This window comes from Eumetopias jubatus, unplaced genomic scaffold (genome assembly GCF_037043125.1).
Source record: "Eumetopias jubatus isolate StellerSeaLion01/CBP00866 unplaced genomic scaffold, mEumJub1_p1.0 scaffold_14, whole genome shotgun sequence".
NCBI classification, from domain to species: Eukaryota; Metazoa; Chordata; class Mammalia; order Carnivora; family Otariidae; genus Eumetopias; species Eumetopias jubatus.
The window spans coordinates 25,729,135-25,756,689 of record NW_028274820.1 but is presented as its reverse complement, the minus strand read 5'-3'; positions in this window follow the sequence as shown (position 1 = coordinate 25,756,689).

Genomic DNA, 27,555 nt, shown 5'->3' with positions numbered 1-27,555 from the left:
AATGTATAATTGAGATATATGTATACATATAAGAAAAAATGATTTTTCTGTAAGACGAATATTATGGTAGTTATTAGTAGACTCTTTTCTAAAAAGGGAAGTTAAAATATGGCATAAATGACAGTTCTATTGACAGGATTGTTTTGTTTTGTTTATCAACAAACTTGACTTACAAGTTTCACAGTTTTATCAGCCTTATTTAGGTATATTTCCATATAAGAAATTGTACCCACCTAATATGTATATAATTTAACTGATTGTGATAGAGATATACACTGTAAAACCACCGTTTAAATCAAGATACATGCTTGCACCACCCTGGAAAGATTCCATGAGCCCCTTCCGAGTCCGTCCCTTCCTCTGCACCCTGCCCCAGGGAATCACAGATGATTTTGGTTACTATAGATCAGTTCGCATTTTCTAGGTATTTATAAATGGAATAAAATTGTATTTGATTAGCCTGAACTCTTTTGTAACAGGCTTCTCTCAGCACAATGACTTACAGATTCGTATATATTATTGTGTATATCAGCAGCTCATTCACTTTTATTGTTGAGCATTATTCAATTATTAAGATAAATAACATTTTATTTATCCATGCATCTATGGATGGACTTCAGAGTTATTTGAATTTTTTAGTTCTTTTGCACAAAACTGCTATGACTATTTCCATGTAAGTCTTTTGTGTGTATATATATTATCAATTCTCTCAAGTAAGTAACTAGAGTAAAATAGCTGGGTTGTTTGGTACGTATATATTATGTTTTGTTTTATTTTTTAAGAAACTGCCAGTTTTCCAATGTAATTGTACAACTTTACATTCCCACCAGCAGTGCATGAGAGTTAAAATTGTTCCATATCCTCACAAAACTCATGAAATTTTCAGCCTTTACTGTTAGCTCTTCTAATTGGCATGCAGTGGTAACTTTTTTAACTGTACTTTCTTTAAAATTTAATTGTAATTTGTTTAATTGTAATTAAATAATGAATTTGACATATTTTCATGTGTTTATCTGCCATGTATATATATTTTGTGTGAGGTGTGTGTTCAATTATTTTAAATAGTTTTTAAATTTGATTTTTAAGTTGTACAGTTTTTGTCTTCTGTTATTGGGTTTCAGAATTCTCATATGTTCTTCATATAACTCCTTTCTCAGACACATGTAGTGTATTTCTCCCCATTTGCAGCTTGCCTTTTCATTTTTTAATAGTATCTTTTGAGGAACAAAAAAGGAATTTTGATGAAAGCCAATTGATTGTTTTTATTTGTTTCTGTTTCTTATATTCTATCTAAATCCTTGCCTTCCTCAAGTTCACACAAATATTCTACTGTTTTGTTTAGTATTGTTATGGCTTTTTTTTTGCATATAAGACTATGTTCTATAACAAGTTAACTTTGGTATATGGCATGGGGTAAGGATTGATGTTCCTTTTCATTCCATAGATATATCTAATTGTTCCAGCACTATTTGTTAAGGAGGTCTTTTCTCCCCAGTAAGTGACCTTGAAAACTTGGTCAAAAATCAAGTGATCATATGTAGTTTGGTCAATTTCTGTACTCCCCATTTTGTTTAATTGACCTATGTCTATTCTTTCAACTATATATACAACATTGTCTTGATTACTAGAGCTTTGTAGTGAGTGGGCCTTTAAATCATGTAGTATGGATCCTCCAACTTTGCTCTTTTAAAAAATTGCTTTGGCTATTCTAGGTCATTTGTATTTTCATATAAATTTTCAAATTACCTTGTCAGTTTTTAAAATGACTTTAGGATTTGATTGATTGGTATTGCTATGAGTAATACATGTATATTAAAAACTTTAACAATATTGCATCTTCCAATCCATGAACACAATATATATCTTCACTTAAGTCTTACTTAATTCTTTCATTCCAGTTTTTATAGCAGTCAATGTAGAGTTCTTGTATGTATTTTATTAAATTGTTACACAAAAACATATTTAGGTAACAACTCAATGTGGTATTTTGATATTATTTTAAATTGAATTTAAAAAATCATGTTTCAGTTATTGATGGCAGTATATAAAATCCAAATGATTTGTATAAATTAATCTAGCATACTCCGACCTTCTAAATTTGCTTAATTTTATTTATTCTTTTGTATATTTCTTAGGCTTTTCTATAGAAACTGTTATGCCATCAGCAAATAGAGACAACTTTAGTTCTATTTTCCCAGTCTATTGCCTTTTATTTCTTTTTCATGCTTTATTTCAATTGTGACATCCTCTATTGCAATCTTAAATTAGAAGTAGTCATCTATGCCTTCATTCTGATCTTATATGGAAAGCATTAAATATTTTACTACAAAATATAATATTAGCTGTAGGTTTTTATAGATGCTTTCTATCATAGTAAAAATGTTTCTTTTTATTACTACTTTACTGGACATTTTCATTGTGAATAGATGTTGAATTTTGTCAAATATTTTTTTGCACCTGTTGATATGATCTTGTAATTTTTGCCTTTTCTTTTATTAATAAAAGTATTTATCATCACAAAATAACCCTCTTTATCTCCAGTAGTTCCTTTTGTCTTGAGGAATCTTTTTTTCTGATTTTATTATATCTACTATTATATTTACTCAGAATTACATATTTTTCCTTCTCTTTTTACTTTCAACTTACCTATGTTTTTATATTGAAAATGAGTCTCTTTTGGATAGCATACATTTGGGTGTTTATTTTTTAATCTCTTCAGATGTTATGTGCCATATATATAGAGTGTTTAGTCAATTCATATTTAATGTAATGTAAAATCCAATACAGTTGGATTTTGTTCTTAAATTTTACTACTTGTTTTCTTTTTGTCCATCTTATTTTTGTGTTGCTCTGTTCCTTTTTTTTTTCATTAAGTTATTCTGATTATTTGGGTAGTTTCCATATATTGGCTTTATACATATGATTTTGTATTTTGTAATGGTTTATCTAAAGGTATATTATGTATCCTTAACTTTTTACATTCTAATTAGAGTTGATATTATACACGTTCATGTAAAATGTAGAAACCTTACAAACATGTTGGCCCATTGACCTCCCTTGATAATCCTTATGCTAGAATTTGTGTATTATGTAAATATACATTATAAAGTCTGCAAGGAAGTATCATAATTTTTGCTTGAAACAGTCACATATTTAAACATAATGAAAAAAATATATATCCATATATTTATCACTTTTTAGGGTATGCATTACCTATTGACTGCCTAAATTTCCCTCTGGTACCATAAACTTTTATCCTAAAGAATTTCCTTTAATATTTCTTACAGTGCATGCCTTCACATGACAGTCTCTTAGTTTATTTTTATCTGAAAATACCTCTATTCTGCCTTCTTTCTTGAAGCATATTGCCACTACATATGAAACTCTGGGTTGGTAGTGGTTTTTTTTTTTTTTTTGCCAACAAAAATGGGTTTATTTGGGAAGAGCCAATTGTCATTTGGGACATGCAAGCCATGTCAAAACCACAGGCAACTCAAGAGAACAAAGGAGAGGAACACTCTATTACAGAGGAAAGGGAGGAGCTGGGAGGGGATCTTATAAACAAAAAGTCCACTGGAGTAAACTAGGAGTTTGAAGTGCAGTGGCTTTTCACAGGCAGAGCTATGGCAGTTTCTCATTGGCTGGGCTGTTGCCGGGCAAGGAGAAAATCTTTCTTCTGCAGGCTAGTAAAGCAGTATTCATTTGGTCTGGGAAGGTTCTGCTTTTCCTGTTGGTTCTGCATTTGATAAGGAGTGGTAGGGCACGAGATTTCCCCCTCCTGGCCTCCTGGCTCCATTTTAATGAGGCTTCCCTTCCATAATAAGTGCAAACAGAAGAAAAAACATGAGAACACCAATCATTACTCATCTACGCTGATCCTCACCCAGGATCTGTGAACATTTGCAAAGATCAGAACCAGTGGAGTGGCTGGCTCTTCACTCCAGGGAGAAAAGTTGGGGGAGCTCTTCCTGGACAGCTCTTCTTAGTACAAATGTCATCATCAGTCTTTGGGAGTTCCATGTTCCCTTAATTTTGAGAACGTAGGGGGCAGAGCCTTCATATCTTGCTGTGCAAGACTGTCAAAGATAATTTAGAAGGAGTGTGTCTGTCCAGAAGAAACAAACAGACAAACAACACAAACCAAGGTCTGATGAAAAAAAAAAAAAAACCACTGCCATCATAGGAGAAAAAAAGAGATGAGCAGTAAAATCCTGTTTTTAAAAGGGTGAGAAACAGCATCTGATTAATAGGAAGATGTGTGTTCAATAATCAGTTTGATCAGTTTTAAGGTCCTTATGAAAACAGTTTGGATGGTTCCTGTGACAAATACTAAACCTAAATCTTAAAGATAGAGATTCTAGTAAAATGTTCTTTGGAAAATTAGACATTCCATTCTGGCAGATTTGGATTTTGAAGATAAAAATACCACCGGCTCTGTGAGTAGTGGGATACTTAAAGCAGGAATGAATAAATTAAGCTAATCCTATGTATATCTTTGTTAGAGTGACATCAATAATGTATAGCCAAGGAAATGGACTGAGAGGTGAAAGAGATCTCCTGACCCTAACACCCAGAGCCTCTTGACCAATGATTATAGAAGTGACTAGATGATACTTCTCAGACAGTGAAATTTCATCAAAAACATACATTGCCAAGAACTACAGTGGACACTATTGCTTGTGGAACATTTTTGAATTTGCATATATTAGCTGTTTCTACATAGTAAGAGAAAATGGAATGCTGAGGCAACAATTCAGTAATTTGGGCCATAAGCTTATATTTACAATGAAAACATAAAGTAACTATGACAAAACAGGTTGTTGAATTGAACTGAATCATGTGAGGTAATTGCTTCAATTCCTTATCCCACCTTGTTTCATATACACGTAGTCATAGCCTTTGGGAGAGATATTGTGGGTACCTGATTGTTGGACTTATATGCCATGGCCAAATATTTTTAAATTTGGTAAAATTTATTAGTTTAAATATGCAAGATATGCAGCAAATTCAAAACAGACCAAATGCAATAAATAAACTCTAGGCACATCATATCCAAACTGTAGAAATCCAAGGATATAAGGAAAATATTAAAAGAATCCAGAAAAATATGGCACATTATGATTCAAATGATTGTGGTCTTCTCATCAGAAACTGTGAAGGCAGAAGGCAGTGGAATAACATGATGAAAGTAATGGAAAAAGAAAAACATTAAAAATTCATTTTCTATTAATATATTTTTCTCTCTGGCCTTCAGCTGGAATAATTTCCACTGATCAATTTTAAAGTCCTTTTGCTCTTTCTTCTGTCAGTTCCATTCTACTATTGATCCTATCCAATCTATTTTTTTAATTTCAAGTATTTGTTTCTAACTCTACAGTTTCCATTTTCTATTTAGTATTTTTATTTATCATTTTCTATTTCTATCTACTATTCCCTATTTCTCTGCTGAGATTTTCCATTTTTTCCTTTGGTCTCATGTGTATTTTCCTTTGCCTCATTAATTATCATTATAAGAGCTTTTTTAAAATCCTTGTCTGACAACCTAATTTTAGGAATATCTTCAAATTTATCTGTTTATTTTATTTTCCTTTCAGAAAAATGAATCACATTTTATTGATTCTTCATATTTAAATAATTTTGGATAATATTCTGAAAATTGTTAGAGTTGTGTTGCGGAGGCTCCACATTCTGTTATATTCCTATAAATTAAAAATTACCTTCTTTATAATCAAATTGCAAATGTTTTTCTGTAGCACCTCAAAACTGTTTCCTCTTTTTACTCTTCACTGCAAGCTGCTTTAAGCCTTCCTTATACTGGCATGGTTCATAGCCAGAGTTTATATAGAGAACTTAGGGATTCCTTATGTGGCTGTCTCCCCTCCAGGATCCCCTTGTCACCTTCTAGAAGTATGATTGCCCTAATTCTAACTTTTGGTTCTTTAAGCCAGAAAGAATGTAGGTTTCTACTTGAGTTTTAACTTTCCTATGCCACACTGGGACAGTTGCCTGCCTTCAAACCAGTGCTATAAAAGAGAGAAACATCCCCTGATATAACCATCTTCTAAGTTTTATATCTTCTCAAAACAAACAAACAAACAAAAAAACAAATACAGTTTTCTCTCACTTCCATATTTCCAAAAAGTTCATCCAGATTTTATGGTTGTTATCTTTGAGATGATTCATTTTTTTAGAAGCTTTTTTTTTTTTTTTTACATACTTGAAGAGGAATTCCTTAGGAAAGAACAAGTTAATTCTTTTCTCAGAAGGCAGTAATATCTCTCTTGGATAGATTCCAAAACATATGTTATTGTGTAAAAAGATTATCTGAGAGATTAGACGCTTATCAAAAACAAGATTTTAAAAAAGTGGGCATCCCAAAATACAAAGAATTATATCAATGAATCAAAAGAGCAGAGTTAGACAAAATCTTAAGCCTAAAGCTGCATTAATATTTTTTTCCCAACTGGCTATATAGCTTGTAATTTTATGAACTGGATTTTGTTTTGGTTGTTGCCTGTACCCCTTCCAGATGGCATAATATAAATTGTATTATGACATAGAGACAGGAAAAGAGAAAGGCAGACTGTCTAAACACATGGCTCTCAAAAATCTAATTTCTCATCACTGATAACATGTGCAAACAGAATTTCCTCCTCAGTTAAAGTTGTGCCTATGGATTCCTTTTAACCAATAATTCTATTTTTTTTATCAGATGCATATCTAGTCCTAAGAACTGTATCAAAAGATTGCTTCTTTTTTAATTATAAATTATATTCATGGTTGTAAATTTAATTATAAATTATATTCTATGGCTGTGAAACTAAAAATCATCATACATAAGCTTAGAATTTTGATCCAGAAGCTGAAATTAAAATTTTAATTTATTTTGAAAATCAAGTATGGATAAATTACAGATCAAACAAATTCCTTAATGCACTCTATTGACTTTTTTCTTCTATCAGTTTTAAAACTAAACAATGTCTTTAATAACTTATATTTTTAACAGTGAAGGTCTATGTCTTTGGTAATACTGACAGTTGGGTGTTTTAGTCAATTCATCTTGAGTTAGATTTGCTGAGAATGACAAAAAAGATGTTATCTGAAGTCACAGAATGGTAGCTGATCAAGAATTCCGTAATTGAGCAGCATACAATACAATAAAATAGGCTTCCATTTGAAATATAACTGTGAAATGTTACCTTGTATTTCTATCCTTTACCTCATTACTAAAATAGGTATATCTATTTTATATCTCGAGATAAATTTATCTCGAGATTATTCTGAGATTTAGTGCTTGAATGAAATTCTAACTTCAGATAGTTATGAGTCATTTAGATGACAAATCCAGATTTCTACTCAATCTTTATTTAATGAGAGAAAAGCCATTTTAGACACTTACAATAATAAAATATCCTTCAATGACTAACCTTAAAAATTATAAAAGTTACCTGTAACATTTTATGTATTCTTTGGAAAAGTCGGGTAGTATTGAACCTTTAGTTTTATGTATAGGAAATATACTAGTTGTTAAGTTTACTTTTTAATCTTTGTTGAGGAAACATGGCATTATAACTATATATAGTTATGTTTTCTAATTCATATTTATATTATATAGTAATGAAAGAAATATAGTTGTATATTGGACTTACAGTCCATTTCATTTGTGACAGTAGTCTGAAATGTTGTTTTATGACAGAAAATAATGAAGATTTCTGTTTTGAAATCTTCTGAACTAGTTATTATTTCAAATGTTACCAATTATCCTATTTTATCACTCTGTGTTAAGGTTCTAGACTCGATTTATTTACAGTACCTTAGAATAAAAATAAAAAGTATTTTTTTCTATTACATTATATCCAAAAATAATTTGTAAAAAATATTTCCAATACCTAGAAATGGATTTTAGATTTACAAAGGATTTTGATCATCACAGCTTATCAGAGTTCCAACAGCCAGAAAAATAGAGGGACCGAGATATTGTGAGATAAACACAGAATTTATTTTAATTAAATGTCTTACTTTTCAAGCTTACTAAGCTCATAAACTGCAGGCAATGTTTCTAAAGTTATCTATCTCCTTATAAATCAAAATGATTTCCTTATAATTTTTCACTCATTATTTATTTCTATGAACCTTCAGTTTGAAGGTTTATATTTTCATGTATATCCTTTGCATTGTAGCCAAGGTTGTGTGTTTTGAAGTACATAGCCTATATTTTCCTTCAAACCATATTTTTTAAAAAGTAAAGTAGAAAGTGTGTATTTCCTTGTGTTAGAATAGCATTCACCTGAACGATACCTTTGCAGTTGAATTTGCTGTTGGGTTTGTCGTGCTCAATGCTCACGAGTCTAATCAGAGATGCAGGGTACATGCCAGAGAGGAGCAACCGGCCACAGTCCAGAACAATGCCTTTACCAGCCAGCTCTGCAGGAGGCAAGGCAAGTACACCTCTCTGAGACTGGGAATATGAGTAGAAATTGCCAAAAAGAGCTGAATGGTAAAATATTTCAGATGTGTTGGAGGAAAACAATAAACTATCAAGATATACAAGACACCATTAGAGTGCTTGATGGGCATTTCTTGAGTAAGATTTTGAACTGTGAATACTGTGTCTACCTTTGCTCATAGGACATAAATGAATTCTGTAATTTGTTAACAAGTAGAAGAGTATTGCTTTACTCTCCAGCTGGTTTCCTGGGGGGAAAATAGTACTAAATCAAAGAGGAAATATTTTGTTAAACATATTTCTTTACCAGCAACCCAGCATAGTATTCAACATTTAAACTCACACATAGCTATTTTATTCTAATATCTTGAGGCTAGTGTTTGGGAAAAGGTGCTAATAAAAATAGCTTTTCCCTTACATTCTCCTGAATAATAAACCGTCAGTAGGAACACTTTTCCCTATAAGCCTAGTATGCTATAACAAGCAAATATTTGGACACCCATTAAAATTGAGCACACTAATTTAACTCCCTTAATATATTCTGGTTTTGTTTCCCAGTGAACTAATGATGACCATGGTATATATTCAAAATAGTGAATAAAGATTTTTTAAGTATATTTTTTAAACAAACAATATCCATTAACATATTACCAAAAAAAAGGTAGAGATAATAAAAGAAAGAAAAACAAACATTGCACAATTAAGTATTGCCACAGAATAGATCATATTAGTATCCCAGGGACATAAAACAACTGTGAGGAATTATACTGCAAATCCACTTGAGGGGATGGTATGGATCCAGTTCTTGTCTTGCAAGTTTTAAGATATCATTTGAAAGTTAAACAGAAAAAAAGATAGCCTATAAAGAAATTCTTTCTAAAGATGGAATTTCAGAGGTAAAAATGAGTGGATCATAGAGTTTTGTGTGTGTTCATGTATCAACTTCTCATGTTTCACACTTACACACATATAGAAAAAATACAGCAGAGAAGTAAAGGAAATAGAACACAAAAATAGAGGTGGTACAACAGCGATCATAATCTCAAATTTTCGTTTTCTCTATACCACAATTTATAATGAGGACAATTTAGATTTTTTTCTTTCCTTTTTAGAGAATAACACATGAATTTTGTATAGTAATATTAAGTAAGGAAAACTTTTATGAAATTGGCAAAACATGAAAATTGGACAGAGTATTCCTTCATTCATTCCCTTCTTAAGGCAAGTATATAAGTAAGATTGAAACCAATGTATAATAACATACATTCAGATACAGTTGGGAGGTTTGAACTGTGCATTAATTACAGTAATTACACCGATGAGCTGGCATTTCTCTTGATGAATAATGTAAACATAAAAAATAAAACATATTTCCCACTGTTCTCAGTTTTAGATACCTTTCAGTTTTTCAATATATCATGCAAAAGTCTCAAAAATAATTTTGCTGGTATGATTTTGCATAGTAATAACAAGTATTTTAATCAAAATAATGACATGTTGGGGCGCCGGGGTGGCTCAGTCGTTAAGTATCTGCCTTCGGCTCAGGTCATGATCCCAGAGTCCTGGGATCGAGCCCTACATCGGGCTCCCAGCTCCATGGGAAGCCTGCTTCTCCCTCTCCCATTCCGCCTGCTTGTGTTCCCTCTCTCGCTGTCTCTCTCTCTGTTAAATAAATAAAATCTTTTAAAAAAATAATGGTTAAGAAAAAAGGGGACGCCTGGGTGGCTCAGTCGGGTAAGCGTCTGCCTTTGGCTCAGGTCATCATCCTGGGGTCCTGGGATCAAGTCCCGCATCGCGGTCCGTGCTCCTTGGGGAGCCTGCTTCTCTCTCTCCCTTTGCTTTGCTCTCTCTCTCTCATGAATAAATAAAATCTTTAAAAAAATTAAAAAATAATGGTATGCTATGCATTCATATAGTATAGCAGACATCATAAAGAAAAACAGTAGTAACTCTTGCCCCCTTGCTACCAACTGCATCCTTCATCCAATGTAAATAGATATAATCTTTTAGTCATTTCTCACTTTATTCTTTTAAAGATTTATTTACTTGAGAGAACTAGAGAAAGAACACGAGCAAGGGAGAAGGACAGAGGGAGAAGCAGACTCCCCACTGAGTGGGGAGCAATCCTGGGACCCTGGGATCATGACCTGAGCCAAAGGCAGCTGCTTAACTAGCTGAGCCACCCAGGCGCCCCAATCATTTCTCACTTTACATTAGGCTAGCTTAATTATCCCTCTTCTGTGACATTTTTTACTTCCCTCTCTTGGAAATCTTACCAGAAAATTGGATGATTCTCCTCCTTCCTAGAATCCTCACAGAAAGGAACTGACATAGAGCAGAGTTCGGATTTGATAAGATGGCTGCATAATATTCCATTGTGATAAGATGAGGTGGGGGATGGCAAGAACAGTGGTCCCTAATGAAATGCATTTTGCAGTGAACCTTAAACAAGTTAAAAGGCTACATATTATTTTCTCTTCATATCTTTTCTTATGGGTTTCTTATTTTACTGGACATAATTTAACATGAATTCTTGATGTTCCAATCTAGTTCATGCCAGCTACATTGGTTTAAGTTTCTGGTTCAACACTGTTTATCTTCACATTTTCAAGACATTTCAAAATGCTTTTTTTTTTAAGATTTTATTTATTATTTGTCAGAGAAAGAAAGAGAGCTCGCACAAGCAGGGGGAGAAGCAGACTTCCTGCTGAACGAGGAGCCCCATGTGGAACTTGATCCCAGAACCCTGGGATCATGACCTGAGCTGAAGGCAGATGCTTAACCGACTAAGCCACCCAGGCGTCCCAACTTTTCAAAATGCTTTAAAGATGGTATTTGATGCACTGGCTGATTGAGTCAATGTATGATTTTTTTTTTCTCACATTAACTTGAATGAACTTTGTATCTCTCATTAAAATAAGTTATTCATATGATTTATATTTGTACTTTATAAGACTATTCAGCTTATTCATGAAAAAAATACTACCAAAGAAATCTACTAGTTTGATTGTAGGAAAAAGATCGTTTTAATTTTTATTGTTAGAAATCACCTATTAGCAGTTTTGATCTGTTATATTAAGAAATATCTGAGGCAAAATATTCTCAGAATAAGAACACAAATGAAAGAATTTGCAAGTTAGTATCCTTATCAATATCTATATATCTGAATTTATTAAAATTGCTATGATGCCTTGTAGTGGATTGAGTAGTTGCCCTCCAAAGGATATGTCCACTCAGAACCTCAGAATGTTACTTTATTTGAATAAGGTTTTTTACAGATTTAATTAAGGTAAGGATTTTGAGATGAGATAATCCTGGATTAGGGTGGGCCTTAAATCCAAGGACAGCTGTCCTTATAAAAGAGACAGAAAAGGAGAAGACACAAAGGAATGCAGAGGCGAAGGCCATGTGAAGAAGGACGTAGAGAATGTAGTGATGCATCTACAAGCGAAGATATGCCAGAGATTGCTGACGGTCACCAGACACTTAAGAGACCCTCATGGAAGCCTCCAGAAAGAAGCAACCTTGACCATGCACTTCTGTCCTCCCAAATTGTGAGAGAATAAATTTCTGTTGTTTTAAACCACCAAATTTGTGGTAATTTTTTATGGTAGCCCTAGGAAACTAACACATGCCTTTTGATCATTTATTACATTATATAAATAGTGGCAATTTAAAATTTTTTCATTTACTTTAAAATTTTTAAACAATAATATTCATTCTTTTTAGAATGAATTTTGGCAAATGCATATATTTGTGTAATCACCTCCATATACAAGACAAAAATAGTTTCACCACTCCTTACTGCGAACGCAAAACACAATAAAACACCCGTATGCCACTCTTTTGAAGGCAAATCCTTTCTTTACCCATAACACTTGGCAGTTATAGATCTATTCCCTTTTCCTACATTTTTGCCTTTTCCAGAATGTCATGTAAATGGAATCATGCTGTGTGTAGCATTTTGAGTTTGGCTTTTTTCACTAAGAATTATAATGCATTTGGGATTCATCTATGCTGGTGAATGTTTCAGCAATTTTTCCTTTTCTTTTTATTACTGAGTAATACAAATGTGCCACAGTTGTTTATTCATTACTTAATTGAGGGACACAATTTCAGTTATTTGGCTTTTGGTGATTATGAATAAAACTTCTATAAATACCCATATTTTTGTATAAATATAATTTTTTACTTCACTTATATAAATATCTACGTCACATGATAGGTCTTTGGTTAGGTTTATTCCTAGGAATCTTGTGGCTTTGGTGCAATTGTAAATGGGGTTGATTCCTTGATTTCTCATTCCGCTGCTTCATTATTGGTGTATAGAAATACAACAGATTTCTGTACGTTGATTTTTTTATCCTGCAACTTTATTGAATTAATGTATCAGTTCTAGCAATTTTTTGGTGGAGTCTTTCAGGTTTTCTACACAGAGTATCACATACTCTGCAAATAGTGAAAGTTTGACTTTTTCCTTGCTGATTTGGATGCTTTTTATTTCTTTTTGTTGTCTGATTGCTGAGGCTAGGACGTCCAGTACTATGTTAAATAACAATGGTGAGAGTGGACCTCCTTGTCTTATTCCTGACCATAGAGGAAAAGCTCTCAGTTTTTCCCCATTGAGGATGACTTTAGCTGTGGGTCTTTCATATAAGGCTTTTATGATGCTGAGGTATGTTTCCTCTATCCATACTTTGTTGAAGGTTTTTAATCAAGAATGGATGCTGTACTTTGTCAAATGCTTTTTCTGTTTCTATTAAGAGGATCATCTGGTTCTTATTCTTTCTTTTATTAATGTGGTGTATCACATTGATTGATTTGCTAATATTGAACCACCCTTGCAGCCCAGGAATAAATCCCACCTGATGATGGTGAATGATTCTTTTAATGTACTATTGAATTTGATTTGCTAGTATTTTGTTGAGAATTTTTGCATCCATGTCCATCAGAGATATTGGCTATAGTTCTTGCTTTCTTATCCAACCTATTTATTAATTGAGTGGTTGTGAATAACCTCAGGGCCTTCACTTTACTAGCTTTTTCTTCCTTTTCATTTTGCCCTGTCTTTAGTTTACTCCCTGTTGACTTAGAGATTAAGGTCATGATTCCATGACCTATCATTTTAATCATTCTCTTGGAAATCACCTAAACCCTGTTTCATTATATGTTTCAAATACACATGTTCTGGCAAAATCCCAGTCTTGAAAAAAATCTATCTTCCTTCTGTATGATTTTATACCTATCACTCTACATGAAAAAAGAAAAGTCATACAAGGGGAAAATGAACTCTATAGTGATTATTAATCTAAACTAGGCTCCCAATAACATGTTCATGCTTGGTATTTTAAAATATTCTTTACTCTAATTTACTTTTCCTGTTTCTAAAGGACTATACACACTAACTCATTCTCTAAAAATGGTGGGTAAATATTTTGAAACCATATCAACTAAACTGTAGAACTTAAAATACAGTGGTGAGCTCTCAGGTCAATTTTTGTTAGAAAGTTTTTAACTGATGAAGGAGCAATACTGGAGCACCCAAAACTTTTAGGGCATCAAACAATTTGTAACACTCAACTTTTAGTTCATCTGCTGTACTGGGAGATGTAAAAAGTCAGGTGCTGACCAAGTGGAGAGTGTTAAAGAGAACCTCCCTGACATTAAGCTGGGACATAAGGGCTACAACCTCAGGAAAAAACCAAACCAGACCTAGGCATGACTAGTACCCTAACCTCAGAAGACAACAGGAAAGTCTGTTTGGGCTGAGCAGTGCTGGAGAAGTAAAAGGAAAGGAAAAACATTTTGGAGACATTATGGCTATAGAACAATTGGTTTAATGGGTTTTCAACCCAGCTATGTACTTTGAGATACTCAAGGAACTTCAATCCATGAACTTCGCTTAGTGTCATTGCCAATGGCGAGTTCCCCTCAGGCACCAGGCAGAAGCAAACGCAATTCCTCTCTGGGAAAAGGCATACTTAATTTTGGTCTCAAGTTACCTCCAACTGTCTTGGGCACCAACTACAGTCAAAGATGACTAGGTAATTAAAGAAAGAAGGATGCATAAGAATAAAAAAAAAATCAAGAGGAAGCAACATGAGACTCGTATACCTCAGATAATGAAATAATCAAATGTAGAATTAAAATAACCATGGCCACCTGTCTAAATAAACAAATAACATTGTAAGTTGCTCTAAAAGCCTTAAATAGGGGCGCCTGAGTGGCTCAGTCATTAAGCATCTGCCTTTGGCTCAGGTCATGATCCCAGGGTCCTGGGATCGAGCCCCACATCGGGCTCCCTGCTCAGCAGGAAGCCTGCTTCTCCCTCTCCCACTCCCCCTGCTTGTGTTCTGTCTCTCACTGTGTCTCTTTCTGTCTGTCAAATAAATTAGACCACATTAAAATTAAAAACCCCACTGCAAACTGAAAAAAACAGTGTGAGAGGAAATATCTGCAACATATATGACAAACAAAGGATTAGAATCCAGAATAAAGAACCCTTAAAAATCAATATGAAAAAAACGCAATAGAAAAATGGACAGGATGAACAGACATCTCATAAAAGGGGAAACTTGAAAGGTCGATAAATATAGAAAGATGCTAAACCTCAGACCACAGTGAAATAACATTTAGACTCACCAGTTCAACAAAAAATTAAACATCTGGAAATATCAAGAGCTTGTGAGGATACGGAGTACAAAAAACATTTCTATACCACAAATGGGGTTGTTAATAAGTACAGCTGTTTGGAAAACAATTTGGCACTATCCAGGAAAAGTGAAGACGTACAAAGCCTAGGACTCAGCAACTCCAGTTAGACATCCATCATGCACAAGAAAGTGAGCAAAAGGATTACCTATACTAGCAAACCCCAGAAACTTCCCAAATGCCATCACTCCAAAAAGGATAAGTAAAGTCAGGAAGCACCCTGAGACAGGTTAGTATCCAGGATATTTACCAGGGAATGTTCAGTGAAGTGGGATTAACACCTGGCGGAGGGAGGGGAAGGAAGTATGGACCACGAAGGGGGAGAAGTCAAGCGGCAGCAATGTCAGGTAACTTTGGAATTCCCCAGGGGAGAGGCTCTCATACTAAAATGGACTGTCAAAGTTGTCCTGTGTTGAGTCAAAATGGCCAGGCCTTGATACCCCACCTCAATCCCTAATTAAATGTGGGCCACACTCAAAAGGTCCTGACACTGGGCAAGGAAGTTCTCCATGGAGGCAATCCCTGAAGGGGCTGACAGCTGAAGCTTATCTACTGACCACCCTCACAACACTTGGGACAAGCTCTTCCTTGAAAGGAAGATCTAAGTGGTACATCTCCATGTCCACCATACTGCTGTACATTCACACAATGGAATACTATACATCAGTGAAAGTCAATGACCTACAGCAGTCAATGTGGATACTGAGAAGAAAAAAACAAAAACAAAAAAGAATACCTGGGATATGCCTGGGAAACTTGAAACCCCATATTCCTCTGAACGCACCAGGCCAGATGGAGTAGCCCACTTCTCCTTCCCAGAGGTAGGTAGCACCCCACTTTCTGCCCTGAGTTGTACTTAATTTTGCTGAGAATATATAGAGTAAATAAAAGTTAAATAGGGTCTATATATTAAAGAAGGTACTACGTATGTTGGCAGGAGAAATGTAAGTTCTATAGAAAATCATATCCTGCATGCCAGAGATCCAGGAAGAGGTCTATGTCACATAAGCCAGAGAGCTTAACAGTGCATCTCTGAGGTTGACAGAAACCATGATGCTGTTTTTATCTTTCTTTAAATTTTTCCCCTTTTTACCTTTATTGGAAAAAATTAAAAGATCTAAATCCTTAGGAAGTAAGTCATTTACATCCAAATTTATTCACATGAAAATCCAACAGATTTGAGGGAGGCCTTCCCTTCCTTTGAGGACTATGTCTGGTTATGTCCAGGAAAGAACAAAGAGTTCATTTTGTTTTCAGAAATGTTTTGAACAACAACAAAAAAGAGATAGGAAGGCTAAATACTTTACTGCATGATCATAGTATATGAGAGGGCCTTTAAAAAACAAGAAAATGATGATGTTTATACTTTTTAAAAAATTCATGGCAATTTTGTCTAAAGCTAACTTAAATGAAATATAATTATATATAGGAGAAAAGTCACAATAGTTCAAATCAATCTCTTCAAACAAACTGATCATCCAAATCAAAAATTCTACTCTCTTCTCAATAGAAGTTGATTGCATTCTAGTGTTAGAATTATTGACACAACCAAAATAACTACAAGAAGTATGTGTGCTTTCTAGTTAAAACAAATAGAAATAGCTCTTTGACCTTGTAGAAGTTTATCAAGGTCTTTGGAACTCAATTTACCCAACTATAAGTGAATATTTTGGCAAAAGAATTTATAAAATCCTTTCCAGCTTGAATATTTCATGTATTTTTGATGCTCTGATTCAAATGTATTTTATTATCAGATTCAAAAGGAAAAAAGTAAACCATTAACATTATTGTTAAAAATAATTCAGAAATTATTTTTGGTCTCTTCATGATCTATGCTGTAAGGTTCACATTCACTAGAAGCTCCCATATGGTGTAATTCTGAGACATTATTGCCTCCTCTAAGCCTCATGTGGTCTATATATTAGTCAATAATTATTCTCCATTCTACAAATGTGTATACATCCTATACTGTTTCTTTTGACATTCCTCTATTTTATTGTTTTCTCTTCCCTTTTTTTTGGATGGTTTTAATCCCATACTCATCTGAACGTTAAATATTTCTTTATTAAAAATTTAGGTCAAATGTCAACTTCTTTATTAAACTTTGCTTGTCACCCAACATAAATGGTGTTTCTTTACTTAATGCTTACTAAAATGAATCTTAATTAAAATATAATGCATCACTTTATCCTATGGTTTTGTTCTATGTGTTTCCGTCTTGCCTTCTCTAAGAAAAAGTTCCTTTATCATGTCTTGGGCATGCAATATTCAACCTAATGTCAGCCTCATCATTCCCCAATGCCTAGGAATTAAAGGACATTCTCATATTTCAGAGATAGTGATCCTTAGGAAGGAAAAAAAAGCTCAGAAAGATTGTCACAGTTTTATCCAATACACACTCATGACCTAAATTCCAGGACCAGATACAGGATTGATAGGTCTAACTTAGTCTTAAGTTGCATTGCATGATCAACTAGATGGTGCACCATTAGATGGCTCATCACTAACCATAATTCTGATCTAGAACTGTGGCTATATTCTCCCGGATGTCTTGACAAATTTACCTCTTAAGAACAGGTAAGGGCATCTGGGTGGCTCAGTCGGTTAAGCATCTACCTTCAGCTCAGGTCATGATCCCAGAGTCTTGGAATTGAGTCCCGCATCAGGCTCCCTGCTTAGCAGGGAGTCTGCTTCTCCCTCTATCCCTACCCTCCTGCTTGTGATCTCTCTCTCTCTCTCAAGATCTCTCTCTCTCAAGTAAATAAATAAAATCTTAAAAAAAAAGAACAGGTAAATTAGTGTGAAATGCACTTCACCAACCTAAGATAGCATAACAAAAAAAGAGAAATAAGATGTTTAGAATTTATAAAAAAGGAAATACTGGGTTCCAAAGACAAAAGAGAATTCTAGGACTTGAATACTCCAAAGCAAAAGCTTTATAAACTACAAGAGATATGCAATTGTTCATTACTTTGTATAGTTATTCTTATTATCCCTTAATAATTGGAATTAATATTTAAAATGGGAGAGCATAAAACATAAAAAAGTATCAGAAAGATACTTTGCATATATAATTACTATGAAAATAACTAGAAAAAATATAGATTTTTGCTTTATAATATTTGACTACATAACTATTTGAAACAAAAAACTATTAAGAACCATTACAATGAAGAATCCTTTTGTGAAAAAGAAGTATATTAATTTTTGCTGTTGCCTTTTGATATTAAAAATGAGGGTGAATTTTGTTTTTTATCATAAAAGTCCTTTGCTTCAAGTAGTAATCACGTAATTTACTTGTGACTAATACAAATTGTTAAACCATTATGGTTAATAATATATGTTAATTAACAAGAAGCATTAGTTATAAAGCTTAATTTCTACTAAATATCTTAGCTGCTGATGTAGATACATTAGGGTTTTACTTCCCTATTAAATCTTACAATATATCCAAACACCATTTTATCCTACAGCATTATTTTAAATATAAGTAGTGAAAGTTAATGCTATGTATAATCATATAATTAGGTTCTTGCCCATTTAAATGTGTTGACATTTACACTAAATTTTTTTTCTCATATAGAGACAGAAAACAGCAGGGAGTTCTGTTTAAACAAATTTTTGACTATCATCTTATAGAATTTTGTACAATTTTGTTGTACAAATAGTGTTATAAATTAAAAATAAATCTAATTTATTTCTATGCATGGCTTTTTAGAAAGACCTATTTTTAGAAATCATCTGATCCCAATGGTGTGCAAGGATCTCTTCTAGATGTTAGGATACAAGCCAATAAGAGGCTTGCCATGTAATTGGAAATATGGGCTATAAATTTAAAGAAAACATAAATAATACAAAATACATTTTTATAGATACTATTAATAAAATTATTTGTATTATTATTATTTATGTAATAGGAACTATAAAAATATGTTTTTCAAAGTTAGATTTTAACTCCTTCAGAATGGATTAGGTTTGTGTAAGCAAGTGAGTAGGGGGCATTTTCATCAAGTAAACCACATATTGGATTGTACACAATGGTTCAAAGGATGGCAAAAAACCAAGTACAGGGTGTGTAGAGGTGATTAGTGAGAATTATATTTTGAGAGGGAGAATGTAATACTTTCAAATTTATTTTATTTTAAAGATTTTATTTATTTGAGGGCAAGAAAGAGTGAGAGAGAGCAAGAGAGAGCGAGGAGAAGCAGATGGAGAGGGAGAAGCAGACTTTCTGCAGAGCAGAGAGCTGGAGGTGGGGCTTGATCCCAGAACCCTGAGATCATGACCTGAGCCGAAGGCAGACGCTTAACCGACTGAGCCACCCAGGTGCCCCAATACTTTTAAATTTAATTAATGCTATCATTCAATCATTTCTTGAAGGCCATGTGAGTAGAGAAATAACATGGTCATGCTCAACAGAGCTTCTCAAACTTTAATGAGCACTCCAATCACTTGGGGATCCTGCTAAAAACACAAATTCTGATTCAGAAGTTCTCAGCTACAGCTTGTGATTTCACCTTTCTAACAAGTTTCCAGATGATGCCAATACTGCCAATTCCCAGACCCCTCACTGAATAACAATGTTGAACAGACAGCTGCAGAGCCTGGAAATAAAGAAGCTAATTGAAGTCTAATGCTGGAATCCTGATGTAAAGCAAAGAAGGTTAGTGACAGTAAGAAAGGAGATTACAGAATGTTAGAAATGTTACAATGGAAGAAGTCATGGTTATATGTCAATTATACCTCAATTAAAGTTTTTAAAAATCTAAAAAAGAAAGAAAAGAAAAAGAATTAGTATGTTAAGAGATTTGTCTCCGTTTGGGAGGATCGCTGAGAAAGATGAATTCATTTGTTTTTCTGTTTGTAGGATTGAAGGCATAATGCCAATTTGAAAATAAATAGAAATTCTGAAATGTGATGTGGTTTGGAGGGAACAACAAGTATCCTTTTAGACTTTACATTTGCAATAGTGGTGAAACACCCACTGGACCTGTGCACAGGCCATACCAGGTGAGGATATGGAGCTCTGAAGAATCCTGTACATTTCTCTTTTGAGATGGAAGTTTTGGTCATGGAAGCAGTTGAAATCATCCAGGAACAATAAGCCACAAAAACGGGAATCAACACATAAAACCAGATACACTCAAAGGAGGAGAAACAGTCTGAAATGTGGGTAAGAAGTCATGGAAGTTAGGAGACCTTAGTACTTTGGACATCGGGGCCAGAATGTCATCAATGAACTCAGATGTGTAGGGCAAATGACTTCTTTTAGTAATGATGAAACTACAAATAACTGGGAAAAGTCCAAGTTTAATTGAATTCTTCTGAGCTACATGTCATAAAAAATATTTTCATTTACCTAGAATATTTTCAATATCTACAAAATTTTGCTGCTGACTACAGTAATATTCCTCCATTTAGCCTTTCTCGTGTAACCTACCTGAAGGTATTTTCTCCATCTCCTTATCTGTACAATAATGTGAAACTTTCACACTTTTTTTTAATGTTATGTTAATCACCATACATTACATCATTAGTTTAATGTAGTGTTCTATGATTCATTGTTTGCGTATAACACCCAGTGCTGCATTCAGTACGTCCCATCTTTAATACCCATCACCAGGCTAACCCATTCCCCCACCCCCCTCCCCTCTAGAACCCTCAGTTTGTTTCTCAGAGTCCATCGTCTCTCATTCGTCTCCCCCTCCGATATCCCCCCCTTCATTCTTCCCCTCTTGCTATCTTCTTTTTTTTTTCTTAACATATATTGCATTATTTGTTTCAGAGGTACAGATCTGTCATTCAGCAGTCTTACACAATTCACAGAGCTCAGCACAGCACATACCCTCCCCAATGTCTATCACCCAGCCACCCCATCCCTCCCACCCCACCCCCACTCCAGCAACCCTCAGTTTGCTTCCTGAGATTAAGAATTCCTCATATCAGTGAGGTCATATGATACATGTCTTTCTCTGAATGACTTATTTCGCTCAGCATAATACCCTCCAGTTTTATCTCAGGATAAATAAGTGAGGCTGGTCAAGGGTTAAGTCTCAGTACTGTGTGTTTGCTTACTTGAGCACAAAACTTTGGGAATTCTTTCAGAGTTTTACATCCTTCACTTATATATGAATTTGAAATAATACTAGGTGTAGCTTACATGTGTTTTCTTGTTCAATGATGATTTAGAACTCAGCTGAGATATTCAATTATTTCTTTAATATTGCTTTATACACTTAAGAGATATTATAAATCCTATTTTATTTTTTATAAATCCTTTTTTAAAGTCAGTTTTTATTTTTATTTATTTATTTATTTATTTATTTGGAGAGAGAGCACATGTGAGAGAGAGGGGTGTAGGTGCAGAGGGAGAGGGAGAGAGAGAATCTTACGCAGGTTCCATGCCCAGCATGGAGTCCAACTCCGTGCTCCATCTCATGACTCTGAGATCATGACCTGAGCTTAAACCAAGAGTCAGACATTTAACTGATTGAGACTTCCAGGTGCCCCTAAAATTAGTTTCTGAAAATGCATCTTTAGATCTTTCATATTGCTTCTCTAACATTTTATTCTCCACCCACCTTTCATCATTGTATTACTTTGAATAAATAGTGTGTTTGAATATTATGAACACCTATATTTTAACTTTAAAGACTAGTGTAGGATTAAACCTAGAATAGTACAGTGTCCAGTAAATAAAATTGTGCCCTATTTCAAAAGCAGTAAGGAAATTATATCACAATTTGTATGTTTTTCCTATTTCTACTCCTTTTTTTTCTTGCTGTCTTGTGTTACTTACCATTTATACTTTTAATTTTTTTTTTTTTTTTTTTAGTTTTCTAATGATAAAATCTACCCAGTAATACTTAAATACTTAAGCACTGGAAACACTTAAGACAAAAGACATGCATATTACTTTAAAAATTATTCACAGTCTTGTATAACTAATCTCAGTATGATAGTGCCTTAGACATTGGGGAGGGTATGTGCTATGGTGAGCACTGTGAATTGTGCAAGACTGTTGAATGACAGATCTGTACCTCTGAAACAAATAATGCAATATATGTTAAGAAAAAAAAAAGAAGATAGCAAGAGGGGAAGAATGAAGGGGGGGATATCGGAGGGGGAGACGAACCATGAGAGACTATGGACTCTGAGAAACAAACTGAGGGTTCTAGAGGGGAGGAGGGTGGGGGGATGGGTTAGCCTGGTGATGGGTATTAAAGAGGGCATGTTCTGCGTGGAGCACTGGGTGTTATGCACAAACAATGAATCATGGAACACTACATCAAAAACTAATGATGTAATGTATGGTGACTAACATAACAATAAAACATTAAAAAAAAAAGTACCAATTCTAGTATGCCTGGGTGGCTCAATCATTAAGCATCTGCCTTCCGCTCAGGTCATGATCCCAGGGTCCTGGGATCCAGTCCCGCATTAGGCTCCCTGCTCTGGGGGGAGCCTGCTTCTCTTTCTCCCCCTGTGATCTCTCTCACTCTTGCTCTCTCTCAAATAAATAAATAAAATCTTTTTTTAAAAATACCTATTCTATATTACTCAATTAGGTACTGATGAGGTAAATTAAAGGCTTTGGTGATCCTTCAATATCCTTTCCTTCTGAGTCATGTTGTTGATGCCTAGTGGGTTTGAATTAGGTTAGTGTTTTTGGAGATGAGACCTGTAAATAAAGCACAGCTGGCCCATGTTCATGGTGCTGTTAACTGAATAATATCATAAAGGCAACATTCAGAAGTAAAGGGTCAAAAAGAAAAGAGTTAGACTAAATAAGTTGTTAGTAAAAAGGAACTGAAGAGAGATAAAAATCAGGTATCAGGCTATGGAACTGAAACAGGGTAACACAGAGCAAGTAGAATTGCAATAGGTTGAAAGCAGAGAGAAGCAGATTTCTAAGACCTTGGTACTTATAATCTAGGGGCTATCATACAGGACAGCAGCAGTGTTGATTAATAGGAGTATTAGAGATATTAAGGGTGTTGCGTTGGTTCAAACCTGATATTGTTTTTTCTCAAATAAAAGAACAGGTTTGATGTAAGTTTTTGGTGGATGTGATTTGACAAAATTATTACAAATTCAATTAAAAACTAAATGGTGATTATTGTTATGAAAATTGAAATTTGAATAAATAGTGAAACTATATTGTGAGGGTTAATAACCCTCACAATGGAGACCAACAGACTGATAGGCCTGGAGTAGATTTCTGGTTCCGCCATTTGTTAACTTCTAGTAATGGCATCAAATTCTGAGGGACAATGCATGAATTAAATAATATAATGAATGAACTATATTGGTTTATAGCTAGATTGTTTTTTTTTTTTTTTTTTTTGCTTGCTTATTTGTTTGGTTTTTGTCAGTTTGGCTGGGCCCAGTGCCCAGATCTGTGGTCAAACATTATTCTGGATATTTCTATGAGAGTGTCTTGGGATGAGATTAACATTTAAATCAGCAGATTTTGAATAAAGCAGATTGCCTTTAAAATGTGGGTGGGCCTCATTCAATCAGATGATGGCCTGAATAGAGCAAAAGACTGACCTCCCAGGTGCAAGAGGGAATTCTGCAGCTTGACAGCCTTGGGACTTGCAATGAAACATCAGCTCTTTTCTGGGTTTTCAGCCTGATGTCTGTTGAGCTTGAACTACAGCATGAGCTCTTTCCTGTATATTCAACCTACTGGCCTAGACTTGCCAGGCTCCATAACTGATCAAGCCAATTTCTTTAAATAAGAATTAGATTCATAGTTGGATGTAATGGCATTTATTTAATTCTGTGAAAAGAGAGAGAGAGAGCACAAGCAGGGGGAGTGGCAGGCAGAGGGAGAAGGGAAAACAGGCTCCCAGGACCTGGGATCACCACCTGAGCAGAAGACAGATGCTTAACCAACTGAGACACCTAGGTGCCCCTGTGAAAAGTTATTTTTGAATAAACATAGAATTTTCACAAAAAGACTCAAAAAAATGTTTGTACCTTCTAGGGATGATAACTCTAAGGATATCAGACCTAGGACCTGTACAAGAGATGATAGGTGATGAATTACAGTCTTTCACTGGGGCTTTTGGAGGAGGAAGTAGATGGATAAGTACAGCAGTCCCACAAGGAACAGAAAAATATAAGAAATAAGAAATATAGCAAAGAAAAGAAATTTTGTTTTTGATATAGAGTATCAGATCTGGAAGTCATCTTATCTTCATTTACGCTAACTCCTCATTTTAAAATAAAGAAACCAAAATTGATAGTACTAGATTTCTCCAAAGTCACATTGCTGGTTGTGACAGAAATCAGAGTTCATAACTCATGTTCCAGGGTCTATACAGCTACTCCTAAAAAAATGAATTTGATAGGCCATATGTCAATATTCTACAATATCAATATTTCCTTAGCATGCATAAAACTTTTAAGCTCATTAATACCTTAATAAGGTTTGTGAATTTTTACTTTACTAAGACATGAATAGAATAAACATCTCTTTCCTTTTCCTGTGGTAAAAGAGGAGCTATATAATTATAAGGATATTAAAAATATAACTTCATGAGATCATCTACTTTTCTAGCATGGTATTTTATAGCTCATGTTGACGTTCAAATCAAGAACACCATCTAAAAATCTTTTCCATTTGATTATAATGCAAATTATTTAACTACAGAAACCTTGTTTGTCTTTTAATGACTATATTTCTAGTTCTGGGGATAGCTTGGGACCGAATAAGTCATCAGTAAATATTGTTTAAATGGATGAATGAATGGATAGCCATAAGTTCAATTCCATGAAAAACATGGAAATGAGTAAAACACATTCTTAGAGATGTGGAACTATCACTTAACAGAAAACAGCAATTTTATATTTTAAAACCAGTTAAAAGCTATTTCCATCAACTTATAAACATAGTTGTTTTAGACAAACCCTTAATAAAGACCTAGAAAAAGGGACTTCTTTAGGCAAAGTAACACGGCAGATAATTTTAATTCATGTAAGTTATTTTGGCAAAGCAGTAGGGTATGCAGAAGAAGTGACTGCAAGAGAGAATATTCTATTTCATGGAATTCTAAGAACTGGGAATGTAATAGGAAGAGCCTCATTGCCATTAGAGTTTGAGAATAGTTCTATATCCAAAGAAAGTTCATAGACTTTAGCAACGGGAATTTGTGAAACTTTTTTTTTTTTATTGCTCTGCTACAGATATCTTCCTTTTTCTTTCCCACTATCAGATGGCTGACTGTAATCTCCTAGTATCTATTATCTCATAATTTTGGCATGCACATAACTTTGGCTTACTGTGACTGTCCTCCATGTTATTCCTTATTAGAACCTTATATTTACTAAACCAACAGCTAACTGAGTCAGCCTTTGGTTTTCCTTGTTTCGAATTTCAGTGAGAATCTTTGTTCTAGTTCTAAATGGAAGGTTATTAGGTTGGGTTAGAACTGGATGTTTTTAGATGGTTTGCACAAAAGTGGTTTAAACAGCTGTGGCCAGAGTGAAGGTAATAGACTCCTGTGAAACACACAAAAAAATTTCTCCTACTTCATCAGATGAGGATTTCACCAAGGTGGTTTCCAGTTTGTAGGACTGTAGGGAGGGAAGGCACAGTGCTCCTTGTAGGAAAATATTTTCCCAATTTTATACATCAGAGAACTGAGGCTGAGAAAAGTAACATAACTGGCCTTGGTCGTACACCTTGTGAATTTTTGAGGACTTAGAGAATTGCCATTTCCATATCACACTATCTTTTAGTCCTCACACCAATCCTGTTCTTGGACAGGTTCTCTTCTCTTTCTTTAGTCTTCTTATAACTAAAACTATTTTGGGATCATTGCAAAATGTATATTTATAAGGTGAATTGAAAGATAAAAAGAGAAAGAAAGATAGTTAAAAGAAGAGTAAGAAAGGAGAAAAGAAGTACATTTGCAGCTGTGATAAAAAGTTACTCTTCATATGTGAGTCAGCAATTCTAGAGTTCACCCGCTTCTCTTAAGTGCATATAGTTTATAATTCTTCCCATAATCTATTTTGATTGTGTACTGCTGCAGGTCTGCTATTTAATACTTGGTTGATTTCCTCAGAAGAGTCAGGATTCCTAAATCTACCAAGCAAAGTTAACCACTTATATATACCATTACACTTACAATTTTAAAACTCCATGAACTCAAAAATTATATAATATAAAAGGAACATGGTGATTTGTAACTAATTATACATAAGCCTTATCCAGATATATCATCCAAATAGAAATTTACTTAGAAATACATAGAACAAGTTTGCTGACAGTTTGCTTCACAATGAACAGACACAGGAGAATAAAGGACAGAAGGTCTATTCAAACTGATAAGTAAACAATATTAGCTGAAATATCAGCTAGGAGAGTTGACTCCTTGTCGAGGTCAGAGATTTTAATCTTGAATTTATTTCTTTTAACATTTTAGGAGAGTAGAATGGCTGGCAAAAATACTGCTTACACATTATATTAGGTAATTTTTTTCTGATTCATTATTCAATATTTCCTCCTTAAGCATTTAGAAACAAAATGTGCTTCAGATGCAAAACCCTAGGGTCTTGCAATTTTATTAAATGTTTTCAGCAAATATATCTTCTTACCTTTACTTATTTTCTGGCTGAGAATTCAAGAAAGGGAAACAGGAAAATTTCCCATCGACTTCATAAACAATCAACAGGTGTATACAGAGAAATGAATAAAAGAAAATAAAAATTTATCTTTAAAGTCATTTGAGTATGTACTACTGTCAGCATGAAATTGGAGAAGAGATGAAATGTGGATATGGATGAATTTGGCACTCAATTTATTAATTTCTAAAGTTTACTTGACAGTATCTTCATTTTTGTGAATTAATTTAGCTAACTTAAATTAAATCTGAGTGTACTGGTTTACTGTAACTGTGGTAAACTTACAAATTGAGCAGTCTGGTTATTTCTTTTATAGAAACTTAAAATTCCAATAAAGTTCATGGAAAAAGTAAATCTATTCTACAAGATCTGCACTTTATACAGTATAGCTTTTCGGAAGAAAACAGTACAATGTATAAAATTGTATCCAGCTTAATTTTATTTTAGTAAAGAAAATATGTTTTGGATAAAGAAAGTTATGTTTATGCTTTTTCAGTGATTAAATGTCAAGTTAAAAATAGAAAACTCCTTCCATACAAAACAATAAATAAGAACCTGCTAAACATTCTTCTATGACCTCCAAATAGCAATGTCATTGGCCCCATTTCATTTCTTAAAGCTCAAGACCAGAGAGAAATAGGAGAAAAAATTCATTTTCACAAAACAACCTAATCATTAAAAATATAGTATAGTACAATTGCCTAACCTATGAAAATACTCTATGAATCAAAGAAATTGTGACTATTTAAATGAAGAAGTGT